The sequence below is a fragment of the Dama dama genome, chromosome 20 (genome assembly GCF_033118175.1).
Source record: "Dama dama isolate Ldn47 chromosome 20, ASM3311817v1, whole genome shotgun sequence".
NCBI lineage: Eukaryota > Metazoa > Chordata > Mammalia > Artiodactyla > Cervidae > Dama > Dama dama.
The window spans coordinates 42,251,282-42,275,354 of record NC_083700.1 but is presented as its reverse complement, the minus strand read 5'-3'; the positions used below and the strand labels follow the sequence as shown (position 1 = coordinate 42,275,354).

General features: G+C 37.5%; 1 pseudogene; it reads right to left on the bottom strand.

Moving 5' to 3' along the window:
• Positions 1 to 10,719: 10,719 nt before the first annotated feature.
• Positions 10,720 to 10,930, bottom strand: LOC133040224 (ATP synthase subunit e, mitochondrial-like; annotated as a pseudogene).
• Positions 10,931 to 24,073: the final 13,143 nt, after the last annotated feature.

Here is a 24,073-nt window from a genome sequence, read left to right as displayed (position 1 = left end):
AGATTGAAGTCTAGGTGGGTCAGCTTCTTGAATCTTATTCTCTAGGGCCACCACACCCCAGACAGTCTGCCTTTCTTGTTGTCACTGAGATCTTTGCCATTTGAGGCTGATTCATCCCAGCCTTCAAGGGCCAGGGCATTTCTTAGTATGCGTTGAACTCAGGCCAAGCTATTGTTTCACACTATTATTGTTTAAAAGACAACGTGTACTAGAAATGTGAAACAGGAAATGTCTATCTGACCTTATTACCGGAGAAGAAATTTTCCAGAGTCCATACACTGATGTAATTATTTTCATATTTTTTAAAACTGTTTAGTGGTCAAATCTTTGGAAGAATTAATTATCTTTGTTATCGCGGACATAGCATAAAGCTTATTGTTGTTGTTTAGTCACTAAGTCATGTCCTACTCTTTTGCAATCCCATGGACGGTAGCCTGCCAGGTTCCTCTGTCCATCAGACTTCTCAGGCAAGAATACTGGAGTGGGTTGCCATTTCCTTCTCCAGGGGATCTTTCTGACCCAGGGATCGAACCCATGTCTCCTGCATTGCATACTTTTTTTTTTTTTCTTTTTTACCACTGAACCACCTGGGAAGCCCATAAAGCTTATCACTCTTTTAAAGGAATAGAACACTATAACTTCCACAATAATGTTTCATATTATTTTCAAATTAGTTTTTAAGATTGTTTTTTTCTCAGTTTGTGTGTGTTTTGAAGCAAATGTATTTGAATGTGTTAATTTTTATTTTCTTTGGAGGGTGCTTATACAGAAACTTTTCCTCCATCTTCAAAGTCGATGACATATGCCCCATTCCCTTCTGTTCCAGGACTGTTTTGTACAATTTCCTGTAAACAGCAGTAGGCAACTTCAGTTTATTCTGGCTGGTTGGTTCACTATTCTTGCAGTACTTACAATGGACATTTCTCAGGACAGCTAATCTCTTTTTTATTTTGGTCCCATTCTCATCAGCACCAATCCAGTGCTTTGAAATGAAATGAAATGCTGTACTCTGAAAGGATGACGATTAAGCCTTAAACTGGGTCCAGGGATGAGGTGAGGAGGAAAAAGCCCTCATAAATCTGGTACTTTTTTATCCTGAGAAGTGAAAAGCAATAAGCATTACTCTATAAAGAAAGGAAATGATAATTACAAGCTTTTTTCCTGACCACCATACTCTGTCTTTGGTTTAAAGCAAAGCGGAAGCCAGTCAATTATTTAGTCCTCTTGTTATTTAAGGGTAGAATTTGATTTTATATATCTGACACCAAGAAGAAGAGATCTTAATTCAGATATGACCATGTCTTTTCTTCTCTTTCATTTATTATAAATAGTTTCATACTGTTGTTTTATATCAGTTTGTATCCATGATCTTTTTTTCATCCTGTGTGTTATGCATCTGATAAACTCCATTTTGTCCCATTTCTTTCAGTTTTTTCTTCTATAGACAATTTTGCAGAATCCCAGGAATTTTTTTTCTCCAGCTAAAATGCTATCACCTGTAGCATTATTTCTAATGTCAATTTGAGCTTCTGTATCCTAGCTTCTTTATCCTAGCATACTCTGTGCAGGTTGAATTCTTAAGTGTAGCTATAGAAAATGAATGATTAGTGTTCAGCCAAGTTCAGTCTATGTCTTCGCATGACCAAAAATAATTAGGTGAAAGTGAAAAACTCAATTAGCTATTGTTTTGTCTGTCTAGTCCCCCAAAATTTACATGAATATTTTGGGAAATTTTCTTAAGTTGAATTCACTGAGTGTATATATTTTATGTATGTTGATGGCTAACTTTTTATTATGTAGCTATATAGTCAAAAGTTTTCAGTGAGAAACAGTTTCAATTTAAAAAAAAAGCCATTTCGGAAACAAATGAGGTCAATGGGTGGCTTGTTTTACAGAGGGAGGGTTGGGAGGACTTTGGAGTAAGAGGAAGTCCTATGTCAGAGGGCTCTGTGCACATTTTCCTGAACCACCTCAGCTGAGCGCAAATGTCATCTGTTATTTTAATTGACTGTAGTAGCTGCATTTTGCCTTTTCTCACATTACATCATGAAATCAATAACTTATAAGTATGGCAAATCTTTATATTCCACAGCTTCTTTTCCCTTCTCCCCAAGTCGTAACAGGTTCCTTTTCATCCTTTCTCAAGACCTCAAAAGCTACCAGATTATTGTTAAAAAACTAAACACATTTTGAAAGACTATTTACCATTAGCCAGAGGGGCGGTCCTGAGTCATCCAAATGTTCTCTAGCTGGAAAAGGAGCATGAAAAAATTTTCTGCCCACCTCTGTATGTGCTGTAGCATCCAGGTAAATCAGGGACACACATTTATGACACCCAGTGAAGAAATGAAAGGGTAAACAAAATGCAATGTATTTCTGTGCCTTCATTTCAAAGGATACAGGGACTTCATTTTTCTTCTCTCCTTTCAGCTTGTGTATTTCAGTTTTGTACTGAATCGTCCCTTGGATTCATAAAATATTAAAGGACTATATAAAGAAAGACTTAGAAATCAAAGGCAAGTCAACTAACATAGCCTCTGTTAGGTGCATTCATAAAGCTGACTCTATCAAAGAACAGTGTTAAATTAATAAGCACTGGTTTCTTACCATGTTCTAATTTTATACTAAATGTAGTGATTGCAAGAACATTGAACAGGAAACATTTAAGGATTTTGTCTGGGCAAATATTGACCTTAAAATTCTGATCTCTGACAAAGTCAAGCATATTCTGTGGAAAATTGTGAAGTAAAATTTTGAAAGTAAAGGGAAACTTAAGTGTTTAAATATTTATGAATTGTTTTAATATTTTTAGAGGAAAAAAGTCATGCTATTTATTTTTCAGAATGGTATATGATTACCATACCAAAATCCATAGAATGTGAAAAAGTAAAGTGAAAGTATCAAGAAAGAATCAATTGTTTTTATTCCAAAGATATAGGTAATAAATGAGGATATATTCATAAAATACACTTGGAAGGATATATAAGGAACTAGAAACTGGTTGCCTTTGAGGAAAAGAATTGAAGACTTAATTGAAGACCCAAAGTCAGGGAGACTTTGCACAATTTACACTATTATATTTTATTTTTTTTCTTTGTACAGGTATAGCTTTTTAAAAAAGAAGAAGAAGGCTTTACAAATACAAATATTTTACTGTAGGTTTCTATTTCTGTAAAATTAAAAGTAGGTGCCTGATCAGTAGATTTTGTTGCTGAAACAAACTTGAATTTGCTTGCCTGTCACAAAGCAAAACCAATTTACTGACACCAAGTCCCGTTGAAGGAAAACACAGCATTTATTTGCAAGGCGCTAAGCAAGAAAAAGGCTTCCTTGATGGCTCAGATGGCAAAGAATCTGCCCACAATGCAGGAGACCCAAGTTTGATCGCTGGGTCGGGAAGAGCCCCTGGAGAAGGAAATAGCAACCCACTGCAGTATTCTTGCCTTGAGAATTCCATGGACAGAGGAGCCTGGTGGGCTAGAGTGCATGAGGTTGTAGAGTTGGACATGACTGAACGACTAATACCAACTAACACCAAAGCTAGAAGGACAGGCAGTTCATGTTCAGAAGATATGACATGCCTGATGGCTTTCAGGGAAAAGTTTTTAAAGGCAACATTTAGGGTGAGGGTGCATGACTTCTGATTGATTGGTGGTGAGGTACCAGGGTGATATTTCAGGGATCTTAATCAACTTTTTGGTTCCAGTCAGGCTGGGTTCTACATGCTTGTGGTCAGCCTGTGGTCACTGTCCTCTACCTGTGTTGGGAGGGTGACGGTGTCTTAGTTTCTGCAGAACTACTTAGTTTCTGCATCAGATTCTTATGTATACTCCTTGTGGAGAAACTAGGATTCTGTTTTATTGCTGAACCATTATTATCACTTTTCTTGCTTAACTGCTTTTTCTTCATTTCTCTCTCACCTCACTTCCCTTGGTAGTAATTGCTTGGGTCTGCTCTTTGGAACTCAAGGAAGGCCTAGAAGACTAAAGCCTTTTTCTGCAAACAAGAAACAGGGGACACAGAGGGACTTTTGTATCCTGGAGGACACTGCAGGGCCCTTCTCAGTTTTGATCTTCCCTTGTGGCTCAGCTGGTAAAGAATCCGACTGCAATGTGGGAGACCTGGGTTCGATCCCTGGGTTGGGAAGATCCCCTGGAGAAGGGAAAGGCTACCAACTCCAGTATTCTGGCCTGGAGAATTCAGTGGACAGTGTAACCCATTGGGTCACAAAAAGTCAAACACGACTGAGAGACTTTCACTTTTCTTTGATACTCTTCAGTCCTAAGGGGCATAGGAGTGGGACTAGAAAGGGTATAATGTTTTAGATGAGAGGTTAATCATAAACTCTGTAGAGGAACTCGGTTTTATGGGGACTCAGTTTCAGTTCTACCCTATACACTTAAAGAGATCAAACTAGTCAATCCTACAGTAAATAAGCCCCAAATATTGGAAGGACTGATACTGAAACTGAAGCTCCATTACTTTGGCCACCTGATGCGAAGAGTTGACTCAAGACAAAAGGAGAAGGGGACGACAGAAGAAAGGTGGTTAAATAGCATCACGAACTCAATGGACATGAATTTGAGCAAACTGTAGGAGATAGGGAAGGACAGGGGAGACTGGTGTGCTTCATGACTTTGTCGAAACGAGTCAGACAAACTTAGTGACAGAACAACAACATAACCAGGCTATCCCTTGTTTTGTTTACCTGTTAACATTTGCTGGTTTGTAAACTCTTCAGAATTCCCCAAATATTTTCACTAGCTCTTCTGGTTTTCTTGCCTTACTTAATATGTGATTATCATACTAAACTGCAGTGTTTCTTTTCCTCCCTAATACCTCACACAAAAAATACAAAGTCAGCTGATACAAAGCTTTAGTAGTACCTCAGTTCAGTTCAGTTCAGTCGCTCAGTCATGTCCGACTCTTTGTGACCCCATGAATCGCAGCATGCCAGGCCTCCCTGTCCATCACCAACTCCCGGAGTTTACTCAAACTCATGTCTATCAAGTTGGTGATGCCATTCAGCCATCTCATCCTCTGTCGTCCCCTTCTCCTCCTGCCCCCAATCCCTCCCAATGACCTCCCATCAGGGTCTTTTCCAATGAGTCAACTCTTTGCATGAGGTGGCCAAAGTATTGGAGTTTCAGCTTCAGCATTAGTCCTTCTAATGAACACCCAGGACTGATCTCCTTTAGGATGGACTGGATGGATCTCCTTGAAGTCCAAGGGACTCTCAAGAGTCTTCTCCAACACCATAGTTCAAAGCATCAATTTTTCGGCACTCAGCTTTCTTCACCGTCCAATAAGGAAGGTCTATTTGCTACTTTAACCCTTTTCTTTCCTTCATACTGGGCCAAGCTGTAACAGGATTATAAAGCTTGGGCTTTCAGAACAGAGACAATTCTGATACTCTTGTGTTCCTCTTGATAGCCATGCAGAGCTCCATCAACATTCTGCTTGATGTTATCCTCCTCTTATCCCACAGGGCCCAAGCCTGAAGATTCAGTAGCTGAGTATGAGGGTAAATTAAAGTACCACTTGAAACTGAATGAAAAATGTAGACAGGAAGTGGGCCTGCAGGGTGTTAGGAGATTTGTCCATCACACTTTACCACAAATTCTCCTATGCTACACTGGTGGCTCAGAAGGTAGAGAACCTGCCTTCAATTCTGGAGACCCAGATTCAATCCCTGGATTGGGAAGATCCCCTGGAAAAGAAAATGGCAAACCACTCCAGTATTTTTGCCTGGAGAATTCCATGGACAGAGAAGCCTGGTGGTCTACAGTGCATGTCACAAAGAGTCGGACATGATCGAACAACTAACTCTTCACTTTACTTCTCCTCTGCTAAGGTGTATCACTGCTTTTCATGCAAAAAGACAACCAGATAAGAAAAACAAACAAGCAAATTGCTCTTAGTATTTGGTGTATTGGACTTATAGACATACCTCGGTTCTCTTTTTTTTGTTTCTGATAGGGCTGAATTTTTCCCAATGGGAGTTATTTGAAATTAACAATATTTCTTCAAAATTGGTTCATTAAATCATTTTATATCAAAGAGGGCTTCATATATAGTGACCAGGTGGGAGTTGGCTGACAGCTGAAATGATGAACAACCCATTCAGTTCTCCCTATTGTGCCTGCTAGAGAATAAAATACCCTAACCAACAAAGAGAGAGGAACTTCACTTACCTTTCTTCCTTCCAAGCTAGTATTTAACCTCAGGAGAGAATTACTTTTACGTGACTGTTTAATATTTAATTGACAATGTAACATGGCCTTGTCATATTTAAAGGCAATGTAACACAGTGATTAAGAATGAAGACTTGGCGTGAAACTGACCTAAATTCAAATTCTGGCTCTGCCATATACCAAACACGGGGTGCTGGGAAAGTTACTTAACCTCTTTAATCATCACTTTGTTCATTTGTAAACTACATTTTGTTGCAAGGAGTTATTCTTTTTTAAATGCATTAAAGTGCATAGTGCAAACCTATAATATAAAGGCAATTTAGTAAACAGTTATTGTTATAATTCCTAAAAGATTCTTTACACTTAGCAACCACATAGAAGTATCAAGGCAAGTACATAACAACTGACACCAGGCCATCTCCTACTCTTCTCCCCTGCCCCTCACTCCTGAACCCACTTCTCTCAAGCAAACCAGCATTCCATGGACACTGCACTTATCAACAACCAATGACATTCAGATTGCTAAATGCAGTGGCCAGTTTTTAGTACTCATTTCAGGTAATTAAGATGCATTTGAAATAGTTAATCTTGCATTTCACTCACAGCTCTTTCTCATTTTTATAATTTCTAAACATTGGGCTGCTCCAGAGTTCAGTCCTCTGACCTTTTCTCTGTCCATAACTGCTCCCCTAATAACTTCATCCATTCTTGCAGCTTGCATATCACATATAAGCTATTGATCCCACATTTATTTCTCCAGTCCAGGCCTTCTGCCTGAGCTCCCAATTTGTAGATACAAGTGGCTGCTTGATCTCTACCTGGATGTCTTAAACACTATCTCAAACTCAGCGTATCTAAAATGGAATTCCCCAGTCTTTTCACAATCTGCTGTTCTTAAAGCCTTCCGCATTTCAGTAAATGACAACTCCCTCATTCAGTTGCACGGCTACAAACTTTGGAGTCACTCTTGACTCCTCTCCTCCTTTCTCACGCTCATACCCAAATGGTCAAGAAATCCTCTTGACTTAACCTTCAAAATATCTCCAGAACTAACTACATATCAACACTTTCTCTTCTGTAACTCTGGCCTCTCCCACATTTCACTGTGATTATTGTTGAAAATTTCTGAACCAGTCTTCTTTCTTCTACCATCGCATCTCCAGACTTCTGCTCTCTAAGAGCAACCAATTATTCAACTATAATATAATTTACATCCTGTCAATCTTCTGCTCATGGACTTTCCTGGTGGCTCAGACAGTAAAGCATCTGCCTACAATGCGGGAGACCTGGGTTCAATCCCTGGGTCGGGAAGATCTCCTGGAGAAGGAAATGGCAAACTACTCCAGTATTCTTGCCTGGAAAATGCCATGGACAGAGGAGCCTGGTAGGCTACAGTCCATGGGGTCACAAAGAGTCAGACATGTCTGAGCGACTTCACCCACTCAATCTTCTACTTATGCTCCACTGACTTCTAGCCTCACCTAGAATGAAAGGCAGACAAACCCTATACTATACAACATGTCCTCATTTCCTGTACTCTCTGCCTTGCCCCCTGCCCCAGCCACACTGCCCTCCTTGTTTTTCCTTGAATATGCTAGATACCCTCTCAGATGAGTGTTTCTGCATTTACGTCTCTTCCTAGAATGCTCTTCTGTTGGATATTCACATGTCCAATGTCTCATGTCCTTTAAGTCTTTGTTCAAACGTCTTTTCCAGTGTAGTTATTCTAACCAACTTATTTAAATTTACAGTTTCTCTTTGCTTTGTGCCTTGGCTCCCTTCTTGCTTTATTTTTCTTCATAGTACTTCCACTATTAAAATTATTATATATTTTACTTATTTCTCTCGTTTATTTTGTCTTTTCCACCTAAATGTAGTCTGTAAAGTGAGGGATTATTTTATGACTTGTTTACTGCTCCTGTGCAGTATCTGACATTTAATAGGTACTACTAAATAAAACTAAATCACTACTTAATAAATATTTGTTTTAATGCATGAGGGAATAAACACATTTGAGAAAATGTATTTCCTACCGTATATGATATAAAAGCGTACTGTGCAGGGATCTGAATTCCGGTTTTGCCTGGGCGTTCTATGAACTGTCTCCACTGTGGACTAGCAGTTCCACCTCTGAGCATTATTTTCCTAATCTTTAAAACCTATTTAAAAAATAAGATTATTTCAGGGAGTGCAGTCCCGTTTCCACAAAAAGGAATTTAATTTCTTCTTATTCCCCACTTCCCCAATATACTCACAATCAAAGGTTTATGTCAATCTTACTTCAAGAAAATTAGATTCCCTATGGAACAGTTTTTTTTTTCTTTTTAGCTGTCACTGAAATAAATTGCCAGTTAGGTAAATATTGTATTTAGAGATGGGAGGCATTAAAGAGACCTTGGCAGAATTAGGATCCACCGTATTTTAGGATGTATGAAAAGGAAAGCCAAGCGACATTAGATGCCTCTCTTTCTGTCCTTGCCCTCATACTAGAGTTCAAGTTAAGGAACAAGAAATGGAAAGGATTTTGCATTTTTCATGTTTATTCAGGCTCATTTGGTTTGCATAGTCGTAATACAATTCAAATGACCATTTTTGAAGTTTTAATGTTCAGTGCCCTTTGTCCCAGCTAGGCAAAATAAATAGCTGATGTTTTGTACTTTGTAAATACACTGCAGTGTGGAAACCAAGGAATGTCCTAAACCTTTTAAATATTTTAAAGGTATATTTATTGAACTATTGTATAGGTTTCAAGGAGTTTAAAAATTTTTTTACATCCATTAGGATGATAAGACAACATAATAAAATCATATTGGTTCAAATTACCCTGATTCTATTTTCTAATGACTAACTTTAAGGTTTATCTCCTGTGCTGGTTCCTTTTTAATAGATTCCCAAAGGATTCTTTTAATTTGGCTAATGTATAGCTTGATCAGGTCCTGAATTGGCATTTACTTAAGAAAGGTTGCCTTGAAAACTAGTGCAAATAATTTGTGCAAGTTAAGCTTGGAAAAGCAGAATCTTAAAAATATTAAGCAAAACAAACTTTAGAAGTGACTCATCACATACAAATATTTCACACATTGAGATATTTTAAAGCCTGTGTTAAAGGGATTCTAGTTCTAGATCTGCTCTCCTTACATTTCAATCCAAAAAGCATCTTCAGTGTAAGCTTTTGACTGATCTTCTCATGTTTTTTCATACATCTCTCCTGAGCTTGGCATTTATCCTTTTTGCCCGTCCTGTCCTTTACCATTGTTTGCCGTCCTCACAAAGCTTCCTTGTATTTGTGTTCCTACACAAGTTTGTTTGTAAGTTGATGACCCATTCCTGCCCTATACAGTATATATTGAGAGAGAGAGAGAGCGCGCGCAATATAGAATCTCCCCACCACCTCCCAGTGGGGCACTCTAAAAGGTTTCCAGGCATGAGAGTGAGATAACCATTTCTGCATAGTGGTGTAATATCTTGCCTGTCTGGGGCCAGAGAGAGCAATGTGACAAAGTATAAAAACATGTATGGTAGCATAGATGTGCAAGGAATAGTTGAGTGTTTAAATGACATACTGCTATTTCACAGATTTGCAATATTTTTTATTCTACCAGTAAGGAAACTGAATAGATCAGGCATTCGTATTCTCATCGTTAACTTTGTAACCCAGCAAAAAGAAGTATCTGACAGTTTGTGACACAACAATAAAGTAAGAAAACCCAAAAGCAGTCTTTCAGAGCTCATCAACTAGTGATGATCTCTTCCTCAACTGCTCTCACCTCTCCCTGGAACAATAATACAATAAGACATTTGCATTTCATTGGCATCTATGTGCCAACCTCTATTTTCTTATCACTCATCTTCCTGACCCTGTCAGTCTGGTCAGGTGCCATTCCCATACATTCCCATGGTATATGTTCTTACCTCTCTCCTAGAATGTATGACACCATTTTCAAGTTTATAGTCCCTTACCTACAACTCCAAAACCCAAAAAGCTCTGAAAACCAAAAGTTTATTTTAAAACTGATGCCAAAACATACTAACAGCAAAATCAGATATGAACAGACATGAGGCTATTCATAATGTTGTTCTACTAGGGAAATGTTGCTATATTTGTTTATTCAGAGGCTGTCCCAGGCTCCATCATGATGAAGCCATATCTGGTTATATGTAAGTATTGTCTTACCTTCCTAAAAAACCCACAAATAGTGTTGTTTCTGAGACACCTGTGGCCCAAATTCTTTGGATAAAGACACACGGAGCTGCTTGTTGCCTGATTTCTAGTCTGTGTCCCCTACCAGAGGGTGAGGTCTCTGGCATCAGCCCTGATTCCTTACACCTGCCCGGCACGTTAGTGGGTCTCAACAAATGTTGAACCAATGATTAAGCAAATATTTGTTATCGATTTAGCATATTTAAATGTATCAACTTTCTCTGTTATATTTTATGTATTTATCTACATATTCATTCATCCTTTCACTCATTCACAGAGGAGAGAAAGCTTTATTCATTCACACTGCTCCAGAGAAAGGCAAGATCACTTTAATATGCAGTTCTCTTGGGTTTCTGCCAATTCTCTCTGAATGCGTTTCAGCTCACCCTGCTTCTCTTTCTCCTCAGCTGCTACCCTCTCCTCTCCTGCCCAGCGTTTCAGGTAATTGTAGACTTGGCTTCACAGGTCAAACCCAGGAACAGAGCAGAGTAGTGGTCGAGCTTGAAGAGGGAGGGACCTGCGTTGGCGGCATCATCTTGTCTGTGCTCTGTTCTTGTTTTTTAAAAATTACTATTTCGAGAAAGAAGAGTGAGAACTAACAGCCCGTTTTGAAAATTTCTTTTTTTAACTGAAAACAAATATTTGGTCAGATTCAAAAATCCGCAACAGAACCAAGAATAATATCATGTTTCCGAGTTTTTAGATTTGTGTTTTATTACCTAGATAAGACTAATGTTATGAATACCAGTGACACAAAGGTCAAAGGAAACAACTTTCTTTAAAATGTTATGGCAATCTTACTAGTTAAAAAGCTGAAAAAAATGATCATAATGTCGGCAAGGATATAGTGAAATAGACATTCTCAAACAACGCTAGCAGGAGTATGGGTTGTTAAGAGTCTTTCTAGAAAGCACTTTACAATAAAAATCAAGAAGATTAAATTTACATCAGGGCTTCCTTGGTGGTTCAATGATAACGAATCTGCCTGCCAATGCAGGAGACGTGGGATCTATCCGTGGTCCAGGAAGATCCCACATGCTGCAGAGCAACTAAACCTGGGTGCCACAACTATTGAGCCTGCGCTCTAGAGTCCGAGAGCCTTCATTATTGAGCCCATGAGCTGCAACTACTGAAGTCTACATGCCTAGAGACTGTGCTCCGCAACATGAGAAGGCATCTCAGCAAGAAGCCTGCACGTTACTACAAAAAGTAGTCCCCGCTCGTCGCTGCAACCAGAGAAAACCCTGTGTAGCAAGAAGACCCAGCAGAGCCAAAAAAGAAAGTTTACATCCACAGTAGAATGAAGGGATAATATTTAGCACATATTATTTAAGAAATTTTGTGTTCTTAAGACGTATCAGATTTGTTATTTCTTTAGGAGGTTTCAAAATGTGTTTCTTTTTCTGAAAGCAGCCAATATTTAGTTTTATAAGGCCTGCTCTGTTAATATTTTTTATATGAAAAGCTTTTAAGACTTTGTTTTGTTTAAACATTCTTTTAGAAAGTTATGGTTCCTATTCCATCTTGTCTTAACACATTGTATAAGTATGTGATGGGATAGTTTATAAAGGTCTCATAGATAATATGCTTTGTTGGTTTTGGCTAATAATTACATTAATACAGTACATAATAATTTTTGAACAGCTTATCAAAACAGTGCGGGCAACGCATAGTAAGCTCCACATTATATTAAACAAAGTAAATATAGAAAAACAGAAGGCACTCTATGTACACTAAATATGAAGGGTTTTTAATATGGAAATTAGAGGCGTCCACAATCATTGGAAGGATTGAGAAAGATCAGGGAAATTGGTCCAGTTGGTGGTTGGCTTCGAGAAAACTTTCTTGGAAGATTTTGTGGCTCTTAAGAGTTTCCTGGAAGCTCCCACAAGCTATGCAAGCTTGGAGCCCCAAATCAAGTAATTCGCCAGCAAGCACCATTAGCTATTGTCTATGGGACCAAAGAAGGTAATTTGCAGGAACTCATCCAGAAGCTACTGTGAAGTTCATGTCCACTGTCAGCCCACACATCTATCTGTCATTACCCTCGGAGAGTAATAGCTTCTGTTCCTCACCATTCCAATGTTACATAAATGCCTCTAGCTGGCAGACTCTTACCAGAACCATCTAGGAAGGGGAATTCTGGGAGCAATGCTTCTCAGTTTCTCCTCTGAGAATCAGATCACAGGGGAAAGTGTGATGCCAAATAGACAAGTCATGTTTGTTTTGGTGTTGATGACAACTGCATGATTATTATTATTTTTTTTTTACTAACTTTCTATGCTGTCAGCATTGGTTCAATCAAACTCACTGTTACTACTTGACTGAGACCCAAAAATCTCTCAGCAAGCAAGCAAACAAAAGTACAGTTGAATTCATCCTTTACTGTTTGATTTTTTTTAGTATTCAAATGTATTATTATAGTTGGTTTTTTAAAATCAATATCCCAACTATGACAATACAGTTCATTTGATTAATATGTTTCTTAGGTAGAGTGAGTATAAAATTTAGTATTTAAACTAGAAAACTTTTAATACTGAAAGGAAATTTCCATTAACAATTATACTGGGACAACAAGCACAAACCTGGATTGTCAAGGACAAATGGAGAGACCTGGTCACTCTTTTTCTTTTTAATTGAGGTATAGTTTATTTACAATATTAGTTTCATGTGTACAAAATAATGATTCAAAATTTATATAGGTTATACTCTATTTAAAGTTGTTATAAAATATTGACTCTATTTCCAATACAACATACAATTGAATTTATCTTTGATCCATCATGCTGCCTGTTCAGGATTATTACTACTTGATTCTTTGTTCCAAAAAGCTGAGGCTCAAGAAGCTGAAACAACACATTTAATATTACCATTAATCTTCTTGTGTAAGACGAAATACAAATAAGAAAGTGAGATTTTCACTCATCTATTTTCTAGAAGGAATTTTTCTATCCAGGACTTGTACTTAGAAAAGAATCTCAAATATTCTTCATTGTCAACTGTAGAAAAGACAATTTTTGGCAAGGTTTTAATGTAAATTTGCAACCTCCATGTTCTCAATCTCAAATTTAGTAACATAAATTTTTTTAAATGTATTTTGAATACTTAGTGCTTTTCTAATTCTTTCAACTTTATACATGTTTTATTTTGGCTCAATGATAACATATACATTGTACATGAATTTGTAGCTTTTTATATATTTTGAGGAAATTTTGAAAGACTAAAATTCTGCTTTATAAAACAAACTCTCAAGATATGAATAATACCAGAGGGCATTTCCATAAAACACTCATGGTCTAAACTGAATAAAATGACAAAAATTTTTATTAAAATTGGAATGCCAGTGCACAAATACTATTAAAATGATTAGAATTATGATATAATAGAACATCTATAATTCTACTTACATTATAATTTGTAATTTTGTAAATATTTTTGGCTCAAAAAAGGTATAATATTGTTTTTTATATATTATCTAAGTCACTCTCTCCTGATATTCAATTTATTGAATATGTTGTCATTTTATTTCACCTGATAAATTTATCTGATGTTAATTAAAGAGTTTAACTATTTTTATCCATTTACAAGTTATTAGTAATTGTGTATAAAAATAAATTTTCCCAATCATCATTAATTATTCCAGCATTTCACTTCTGAAATAATGAATATCCATTTGTATTTCAAATAACATTGAAGTAGATATTAACCAGTGAGACAGCAAGCTGGAGTGAATAAAATGGACTAAAGAAATAGGCTTAAGGAAAAGAGATATTGGCTACAACTCTATTGCCATCATTTAAACAAGAGTTAGTGAGGTCCTCAACTAAGAAAGAGACGAAGGAAACAGAAAGAAGTGACCATTGCAAAATGTAACAGGGAGGGTTGTGGTTGGATGGCATCACTGATGGGGGGGACTTGAGTTGGAGTAGGCGCCGGGAGTTGGTGATGGACAGGGGAGCCTGGTGTGCTGCAGTCTATGGGGTCGCAGAATCGGACACGACTGAGCGACTGAACTGAACTGAACAGGGAGGGAGACTGGACAGGTTTTGGCAACTGGCTGAATATAAGGGCAAGAGAGATGATCATTTTATTTATTTAAGTTTTTTTAATGTAGACCATTTTAAAGTTATTGGCTTATTTAATGGGCAGTGTAGGGTTTTGGCTGTGGCACATAGGACCTTTAGCCGCAGTGCACAGACGTTCTAGCTGTGGCACATGGGCTTAGTTGCTTCACAGCATATAAAAGGGATCTTAGTCCTTTATCATGGATTGAACCCATGTCTCCTGCATTGCAAGGCAAATTCTTAACCACTGGACCACCAGAGAAGTCCCAATATGGACCATTTTTAAAGTCTTTATTGAATATTGTTGCAATATTCCATTCCTGCTTTATGCTTTCATTTTTGGTCACTAGGCATGTGGAATCAACTCCCTGACCAGTGGTTGAACCCACATCTCCTGCTTGGGAAGGTGAACTTTTAATCACTGGACCACCAGGGAAGTCTCAGATATTTTAGGTAGAAGATAATATAGGGTTTCCAGGAGGTGCTAGTGGTAAAGAATCTTCCTACCAATGCAGGAGACATAAGAGATGCGAGTTTGATCCCTGGCTCAGGAAGATCCCCTGGAGGAGGAAATGGCAAACCACTCCAGTATTCTTGCCTGGAGAATCCCAGGGACAGAGAAGCCTGGGGGCTACAGTCATTGGGTTGCAAAGAGTTGGACACAACTGAAGCGACTTAGCATGCAATATTGCTGCGAGAGAAAGATGCTGGGGTGGTAATACAGAGTACAGAGAAGATCAAAGACAACCATTTGAAGAATACCTACCCTGAAAAAGTGTGTAGGAAGGAATGAGCAGAGAAAGATAGAGGAGGGAAAAAAAGACAGTCTCACAAAGTCATAGGCAAGAGTTTAAGAAGATAGTGAGTAGCAATATTCATTGTTGCAGAACAGGCTCTGGATTTTCTGACTGGGAAGCATTTTGTGACCTTTAAGAGTAAGGGGCTTCCCAGGTGGCGCTAGTGGTAAAAAAATCCGCCTGCCAATTCAAGAGACATAAGAGACGTGGGTTTGACCCCTGGGTCAGGAAGATCCCCTTGAGAAAGCAATGGCAACCCATTCCAGTATTCTTGCCTGGAGAATCCCATGGACAGAGATGCCTGGCAGGCTATGATCCATAGATTTGCAAAGAGATGATTGCAGCTGTAGTGCTGCATTTCTCTTTTACTTTCTTTTAAAATTCCCTATTACTCCTCCATTACTCCTTAACTTTCATTTTCATATATTTTTACTATTTTTTTGATTACAAAAAAATTTTTTTCTCTCTTTTATATTTTTCTCTTATTTTCTTTTAAAGTCCTCTATTACTCCTCTATTTTATTTATTTTATTACTCCTTAATTTTCATTTTCATTTCACTATAACCTTGCCAAAAAAAAAAAAAAAAAAAGAGGCCCTATTTTTAAACTGAACTTCATATATATTTGTTAAATTTTGTTTTTGTTTTTAATATTGTTTTTTTAAGAGTCTAACCTCTACTCTAGATTTCTAATCTTTGTTTTTCAGTTTTTGATATCAATTTTGGACATTTAAGAATCCAATATTCAGTACCCATTTTTATTCAGGAGTGTGTTGATGACTCTCTCCCACTTTTGACTCTCCATTTTCTCCCTCAGATCACCTCTATTTCCTCCCTCCCCCTTCTCTTCCCAATCCAATTCTGTGAATCTCTGTGGGTGTCTGGGCTACGGAGAACAGTTTGGGAACAGAGAACTGCGTAGATCTGTCTCTCTCCTCTTGCGTCCCCCTTTTTCTCCTGCTCATCTCTATCTCCCTCCTCCCTCTCCTCTTCTTCATGTAACTCTGTGAACCTCTCTGGGTGTCCCTCACAGTGGAGAATCTTTTCACGATTAACCTAGAAGTTTTATTATCAGTGCTGTATAGTTGGAGAAGTCTTGAGACTACTGGAAGAATAAGACTGAAATCCAGAGGCAGGAGACTTCAGCCCAAAACCTGAGAACACCAGAAAACTCCTGACTACAGGGAACATTAAGTAATAAGAGACCATCCAAAAGCCTCCATACCTACACTGAAACCAACCACCACCCAAGAGACAATAAGTTCCAGAGCAAGACATACCACACAAATTCTCCAGCAATGCAGGAACATAGCCCTGAGTGTCAACATACAGGCTGCCCAAAGTCACACCTAACACATAGACCCATCTCAAAACTGACTATTGGACACTCCATTGCACTCCAGAGAGAAGAAATCCAGTTCCATGCACCAGAACACCGACACAAGCTTCCCTAGCCAGGAAACCTTGACAAGCCAATCATCCAACCCCACCCACTGGGAGAAACCTCCACAATAAAAAGGAACCACACACCAACAGAATACAGAAAGACCACTCCAGACACAGCAATCTAAACAAGATGAAAAGGCAGAGAAATACCCAACAGGTAAAGGAACATGAAAAATGCCCACCAAGTCAAACAAAAGAGGAGGAGATAGGGAATCTACCTGAAAAAGAATTTAGAATAATGATAATAAAAATGACCCAAAATCTTGAAAACAAAATGGAGTTACAGATAAATAGACTAGAGACAAAGATTGAGAAGATGCAAGAAATGTTTAACAAGGACCTAGAAGAAATAAAAAAGAGTCAATTAAAAATGAATAATACAATAAATGAGATCAAAAACACTCTGGAGGGAACCAACAGTAGGATAACAGAGGCAGAAGATAGGATAAGTGAGGTAGAAGATAAAATGGTGGAAATAAATGAAGCAGAGAGGAAAAAAGAAAAAATAATCAAAAGAAATGAGGACAACCTCAGGGACCTCTGGGACAATGTGAAACGCCCCAACATTCGAATCATAGGAGTCCCAGAAGAAAAAGACAAAAAGAAAGGCCGTGAGAAAATACTCGAGGAGATAATAGCTGAAAACTTCCCTAAAATGGGGAAGGAAGTAATTACACAGGTACAAGAAACCCAGAGAGTCCCAAACAGGATAAACCCAAGGCAAAACACCCCAAGACACATATTAATCAAATTAACAAAGATCAAACACAAAGAACAAATATTAAAAGCAGCAAGGGAGAAACAACAAATAACACACAAAGGGATTCCCATAAGGATAACAGCTGATCTATCAGTAGAAACCCTCCAGGCCAGAAGGGAATGGCAGGACATACTTCAAGTAATGAAAGAGAATAACCTACAACCTAGATTACTGTACCCAGCAAGGATCTCATTCAGATATGAAGGAGAATTCAAAAGCTTTACAGACAAGCAAAAGCTGAGAGAATTCAGCACCACCAAACCAGCTCTTCAACAAATGCTAAAGGATCTTCTCTAGACAAAAAACACAGAAAGGTTGTATAAACGTGAACCCCAAACAACAAAGTAAATGGCAACGGGACCACACCTATTAATAATTACCTTAAATGTAAATGGGTTGAATGCTCCAAAAAAAAGACAAAGACAGGCTGAATGGATACAAAAATAAGACCCCTATATATGCTGTCTACAAGAGACCCACCTCAAAACAAGGGACACATACAGACTGAAAGTGAAGGGCTCGAAAAAAAAATTTCACGCAAACAGAGACCAAAGGAAAGCAGGAGTCGCAATACTTATATCAGATAAAATAGACATTAAAATAAAGACTGTGAAAAGAGACAAAGAAGGACACTACATAATGATCAAAGGATCAATCCAAGAAGAAGATATAACAATTATAAATATATATGCACCCAACATAGGAGCACTGCAATATGTAAGGCAAACACTAATGGGTATGAAAGAGGAAATTAACAGTAACACAATAATAGTGGGAGACTTTAATACCCCACTCACAACTATGGATAGATCAACTAAACAGAAAATTAACAAGGAAACACAAACCTTAAATGACACAATGGACCAGCTAGACCTAATTGATACCTATAGGACATTTCACCCCAAAACAATCAATTTCACCTTTTTCTCAAGTGCACACAGAACCTTCTCCAGAATAGATCACATCCTGAACCATAAATCTAGCCTTGGGCAATTCAAAAAAATTGAAATCATTCCAGTCATCTTTTCTGACCACAGTGCAGTAAGATTAGATCTCAATTACAGGGAAAAAAGGTATTAAAAATTCAAACATATAGAGTCTAAATAACACGCTTCTGAATAACCAACAAATCCTAGAAGAAATTAAAAAAGAAATTTAAATATGCATAGAAATGAATGAAAATGAAAACACAACAACACAAGTCAAATAAATAACCTAACTCTACACCTAAAGCAATTAGAGAAGGAAGAAATGAAGAACCCCAGGGTTAGTAGAAGGAAAGAAATCTTAAACATTAGGGCAGAAATAAATGCAGAAGAAACTAAAGAGACCATAGCAAAAATCAACAAAGCTAAAAGCTGGTTTGTGGAAAAAATAAACAAAATTGACAAACCATTAGCAAGACTCATTAAGAAACAAAGGGAGTAGAACCAAATTAACAAAATTAGAAATGAAAATGGAGAGATCACAACAGGCAACACTGAAATACAAAGGATCATAAGAGACTACTACCAGCAGCTCTATGCCAATAAAATGGACAACTTGGAAGAAATGGACAAATTCTTAGAAAAGTATAACTTTCCAAAACTGAACCAGGAAGAAATAGAAGATCTTAACAGACCCATCACAAGCAAGGAAATCGAAACTGTAATCAGAAATCTTCCAGCAAACAAAAGCCCAGGACCAGATGGCTTCACAGCTGAATTCTACCAAAAATTTAGACAAGAGCTAACACCTATCTTACTCAAACTCTTCCAGAAAATTGCAGATGAAGGTAAACTTCCAAACTCACACTATGAGGCCACCATCACCCTAATTCCAAATCCAGACAAAGATGCCACAAAAAAAGAAAACTACAGGCCAATATCACTGATGAACATAGATGCAAAAATCCTTAACAAAATTCTAGCAAACAGAATCCAACAACATATTAAAAAAATCATACATCATGACCAAGTGGGCTTTATCCCAGGAATGCAAGGATTCTTTAATATCTGCAAATCAATCAATGTGATATACCACATTAACAAATTGAAAGATAAAAACCATATGATTATCTCAATAGATGCAGAGAAAGCCTTTGACAAAATTCAACACTCACTTATGATTAAAACTCTCCAGAAAGCAGGCAGAGAAGGAACATACCTCAACATAATAAAAGCTATATATGACAAACCCACAGCAAGCATCACCCTCAATGGTGAAAAATTGAAAGCATTTCCCCTGAAATCAGGAACAGGACAAGGGTGCCCACTCTCACCACTACTGTTCAACATAGTTTTGGAAGTTTTGGGCACAGCAATCAGAGCAGAAAAAGAAGTAAAAGGAATCCAGATAGGAAAAGAAGAAGTGAAACTCTCACTGTTTGCAGATGACATGATCCTCTATATAGAAAACCCTAAAGACTCTACCAGAAAATTACTAGAGCTAATCAACGAATACAGTAAAGTTGCAGGATATAAAATTAACACACAGAAATCCCTTGCATTCCTATACACTAACAATGAGAAAACAGAAAGAGAAATTAAGGAAACAATACCATTCATCATTGCAACAAAAAGAATAAAATACTTAAGAGTATATCTACCTAAAGAAACAAAAGATGAACACTGATGAAAGAAATCAAAGAGGACACAAACAGATGGAGAAATATACCATGTTCATGGATTGGAAGAATCAATACTGTCAAAATGGCTATACTACCCAAAGCAATCTGATGAAACACTGATGAAAGAAATCAAAGAGGACACAAACAGATGGAGAAATATACCGTGTTCATGGATTGGAAGAATCAATATTGTCAAAATGACTATTCTACCCAAAGCAATCTATAGATTCAATGCAATCCCTATCAAGCTACCAATGGTATTATTCACAAATACCAATGGTATTTGTATGGAAAAACAAAAAACCTCAAATAGCCAAAGCAATCTTGAGAAAGAAGAATGGAACTGGAGGAATCAACCTGCCTGACTTCAAACTCTACTACAAAGCCACAGTCATCAAGGCAGTATGGTACTGGCACAAAGACAGAAATATAGATCAATGGAACAGAATAGAAAGCCCAGAGATAAATCCACAAACCTATGGACACCTTATCTTTGACAAAGGAGGCAAGAATATACAATGGAAAAAAGACAACCTCTTTAACAAGTGGTGCTGGGAAAACTGGTCAACCACTTGTAAAAGAATGAAACTAGAACACTTTCTAACACCATACACAAAAATAAACTCAAAATGGATTAAAGATCTAAATGTAAGACCAGAAACTATAAAACTCCTAGAGGAGAACATAGGCAAAACACTCTCTGACATAAATCACAGCAGGATCCTCTATGACCCACCTCCCAGAATATTGGAAATAAAAGCAAAAATAAACAAATGGGACCTAATGAAGCTTAAAAGCTTTTGCACAACAAAGGAAACTATAAGCAAGGTGAAAAGACAGCCTTCAGATTGGGAGAAAATAATAGCAAACGAAGCAACAGACAAAGGATTAATCTCAAAAATATACAAGCAACTCCTATAGCTCAATTCCAGAAAAATAAATGACCCAATCAAAAAATGGGCCAAAGAACTAAACAGACATTTCTCCAAAGAAGACATACAGATGGCTAACAAACACATGAAAAGATGCTCAACACCATTCATTATCAGAGAAATGCAAATCAAAACCACAATGAGGTACCATTACACGCAGGTCAGGATGGCTGCTATCCAAAAGTCTACAAGCAATAAATACTGGAGAGGGTGTGGAGAAAAGGGAACCTCTTATACTGTTGGTGGGAATGCAAACTAGTACAGCCGCTATAGAGAACAGTGTGGAGATTCCTTAAAAAACTGGAAATAGAACTGCCATATGACTCAGCAATCCCACTCCTGGGCATACACACTGAGGGAACTAGATCTGAAAGAGACACGTGCACCTCAATGTTCATCACAGCACTGTTTATAATAGCCAGGACATGGAAGCAACCTAGATGCCCATCAGCAGACGAATGGATAAGGAAGCTGTGGTACATATACACCATGGATTATTACTCAGCCATTAAAAAGAATTCATTTGAATCAGTTCTAATGAGATGGATGAAACTGGAGTCCATTATACAGAGTGAAGTAAGCCAGAAAGATAAAGACCAATACAGTATACTAATGCATATATATGGAATTTAGAAAGATGATAACGATAACCCTATATGCAAAACAGAAAAAGAGACACAGATGTACAGAACAGAATTTTGGACTCTGTGGGAGAAGGTGAGGGTGGGATGTTGTGAGAGAACAGCATCAAAACATGTATATTATCAAGGGTGAAACAGATCACCAGCTCAGGTTGGATGCATGAGACAAGTGCTCGGGCATGGTGCACTGGGAAGACCCAGAGAGATTGGGTGGAGAGGGAGGTGGGAGGGGGGATCGGGATGGGGAATACATGTAACTCCATGGCTGATTCATGTCAATGTATGGCAAAAACCACTACAATATTGTAAAGTATTAGCCTCCAACTAATAAAAATAAATGAAAAATAAATAAATAAATAAATAAAAGCCAGAAAAAAAGAAACTAAATTTAAAAGAATTAAAGAATGAATGAGAGATAAGAAAATATAACAGTATTTTTTTCAAAAAGAGTATATAACAAAGCCACTTAAAGATATGGAAATCTCTTAAATGAATACTTCTAAGTTACAGAAGCAAATTTGAGAAAGTTACATACTATATATCATTCCAACTATGTGACATTCTGGAAAAGGCAAAATTATGAAAATGGTAAAAAGATCAGTTGTTTCCAATGGTCAGAGGGGAGACAGGAATGTATAGGTGGAGCACAAAGAATTTTTATGTATGATAGGTATGATAAGTGTCTCATATGATACTTTAATAATAAACATATGTCATTATATATTTGCCCAAACTCATAGAATGTAAAACATCGACTGACTGTAATGCAAACTATGGATTTAAGTGATAATGATGTGTCCGTTTAGGCTCATCCATTGTAACAGATGTACCACTGTGATGTGGGATGTTGTCTAGGGAAGAATTCTCTGCATATGTGGGAGCAAGGGGCACTTGGGTATGCTTTGAACTTCCCACTCAGTTTTCCTGTGAGCCTAAAACTGCTCTAAAAAATAAAGTTTATTTTTTGAAATGAATATATAACCTCTTTTCATTAATATAAGCTTCTGGATTCTATTCATGTATATAACTCTTATTGTACTGTTTTATAGTTCTTACAACTTTCAACAAAATATTGCAATTTATTTTTGTCCCCAGTGAAGTAAGTGTTGGTCACTCAGTTGTGTCCAACTCTTTGAGACCCCGTGGACTGTAGCATGCCAGGCTCCTTTGTCCATACAATTCTCCAGAGAAGAATACTGGAGAACTTTCCAACCCAAGGATCAAACCCACGTCTTCAGCATTGTGGGCAGATTCTTTACCATCTGAGCCACCAGGGAAGCCAAATATATGAGATATATGTAGAATTTGTTACATTTCAGAGTGACAGAGTGGTGCTGAATTTTATACCAAGTATTATAAATGCATAAAGAAGTATTAGACCTGTCTTTAAATGCTTATTACATGTTCCTGTTATCTTATTGCTGTGTTAATAAACCACCCCAAAACTTGGTATTTTAAAACAATAATTGTTATATTTCACTTTTCTGGTTGTTAATAGACAGAGCTTGGCACTTCTCAGTTGGGATCCTTCAGACAGTTGCAGTCAGTTGACAGCTGAGGTTGGAATCCCGTGAAAGCTCCTTTACTCATGTCTCATTGCTTGGCTGAGATATCTAGAACAGCTGGTGACTGGTGGATCCTTTCTCTCTGTCTTTTCCCCATGTGGCCACTCTCAAGTCCAGCTTTGGCTTCACACCACATCACAATTTAAGGAGCAAGCTTTCCAAGAGACCCAAGCAGAAGCTTCAAGTCCTGGGAGCTAGATGTGGGAAGTAATGCAGCATTACTTTCACTATATTTTATTAGACAAAGCTGTTATAAACCAGTTCGAATTCAATGGAGTAGATACAGAGGAGGAAGAAATTGATGGATGCCAACTTGGAAACAAGCTACAGCAATTTATCTGGGGGATGTTTATAAATACACACGTATATGAAAAAAAATAATGATTATAATGAATGTTCAAGTATAAAAATAATATGAAAAGATAAGACCTTAGTAATCAAGATGGGAAATAAGATTAATTCCTAGAGGTCTACCCAAAGACATTGCATTTTTCTAGCAAGGTTTCTCAAGAGACTGAAGACATAATGCCTGCACTGATGTTTGAGATGCCTAATCAAGCTAGTGATGCAAAATTATGTGGCCTCCAGATAATTAGTCTAGAGTATCTCTGAACTCACGTAGTTCACAATATAACTTCCAGATTATTTTTGGTCAAGATATCCTCTGTCTTATATTCTTAAGGCTGCCTGTTTTTCTGACTCTCTTCTACTCCATTGGCCCCTAAAGTCTACTGTCCTCCACACTTCCAGCAGCATAATGGCAAATCTGCTATTTAATTCCGAATCTGTAGATAATTATCATTTCAGCAAGTTAGAAACCTTTTAACACTTAATGGCCAGGAAAAATCTTGTTTTATTTCCTGTGT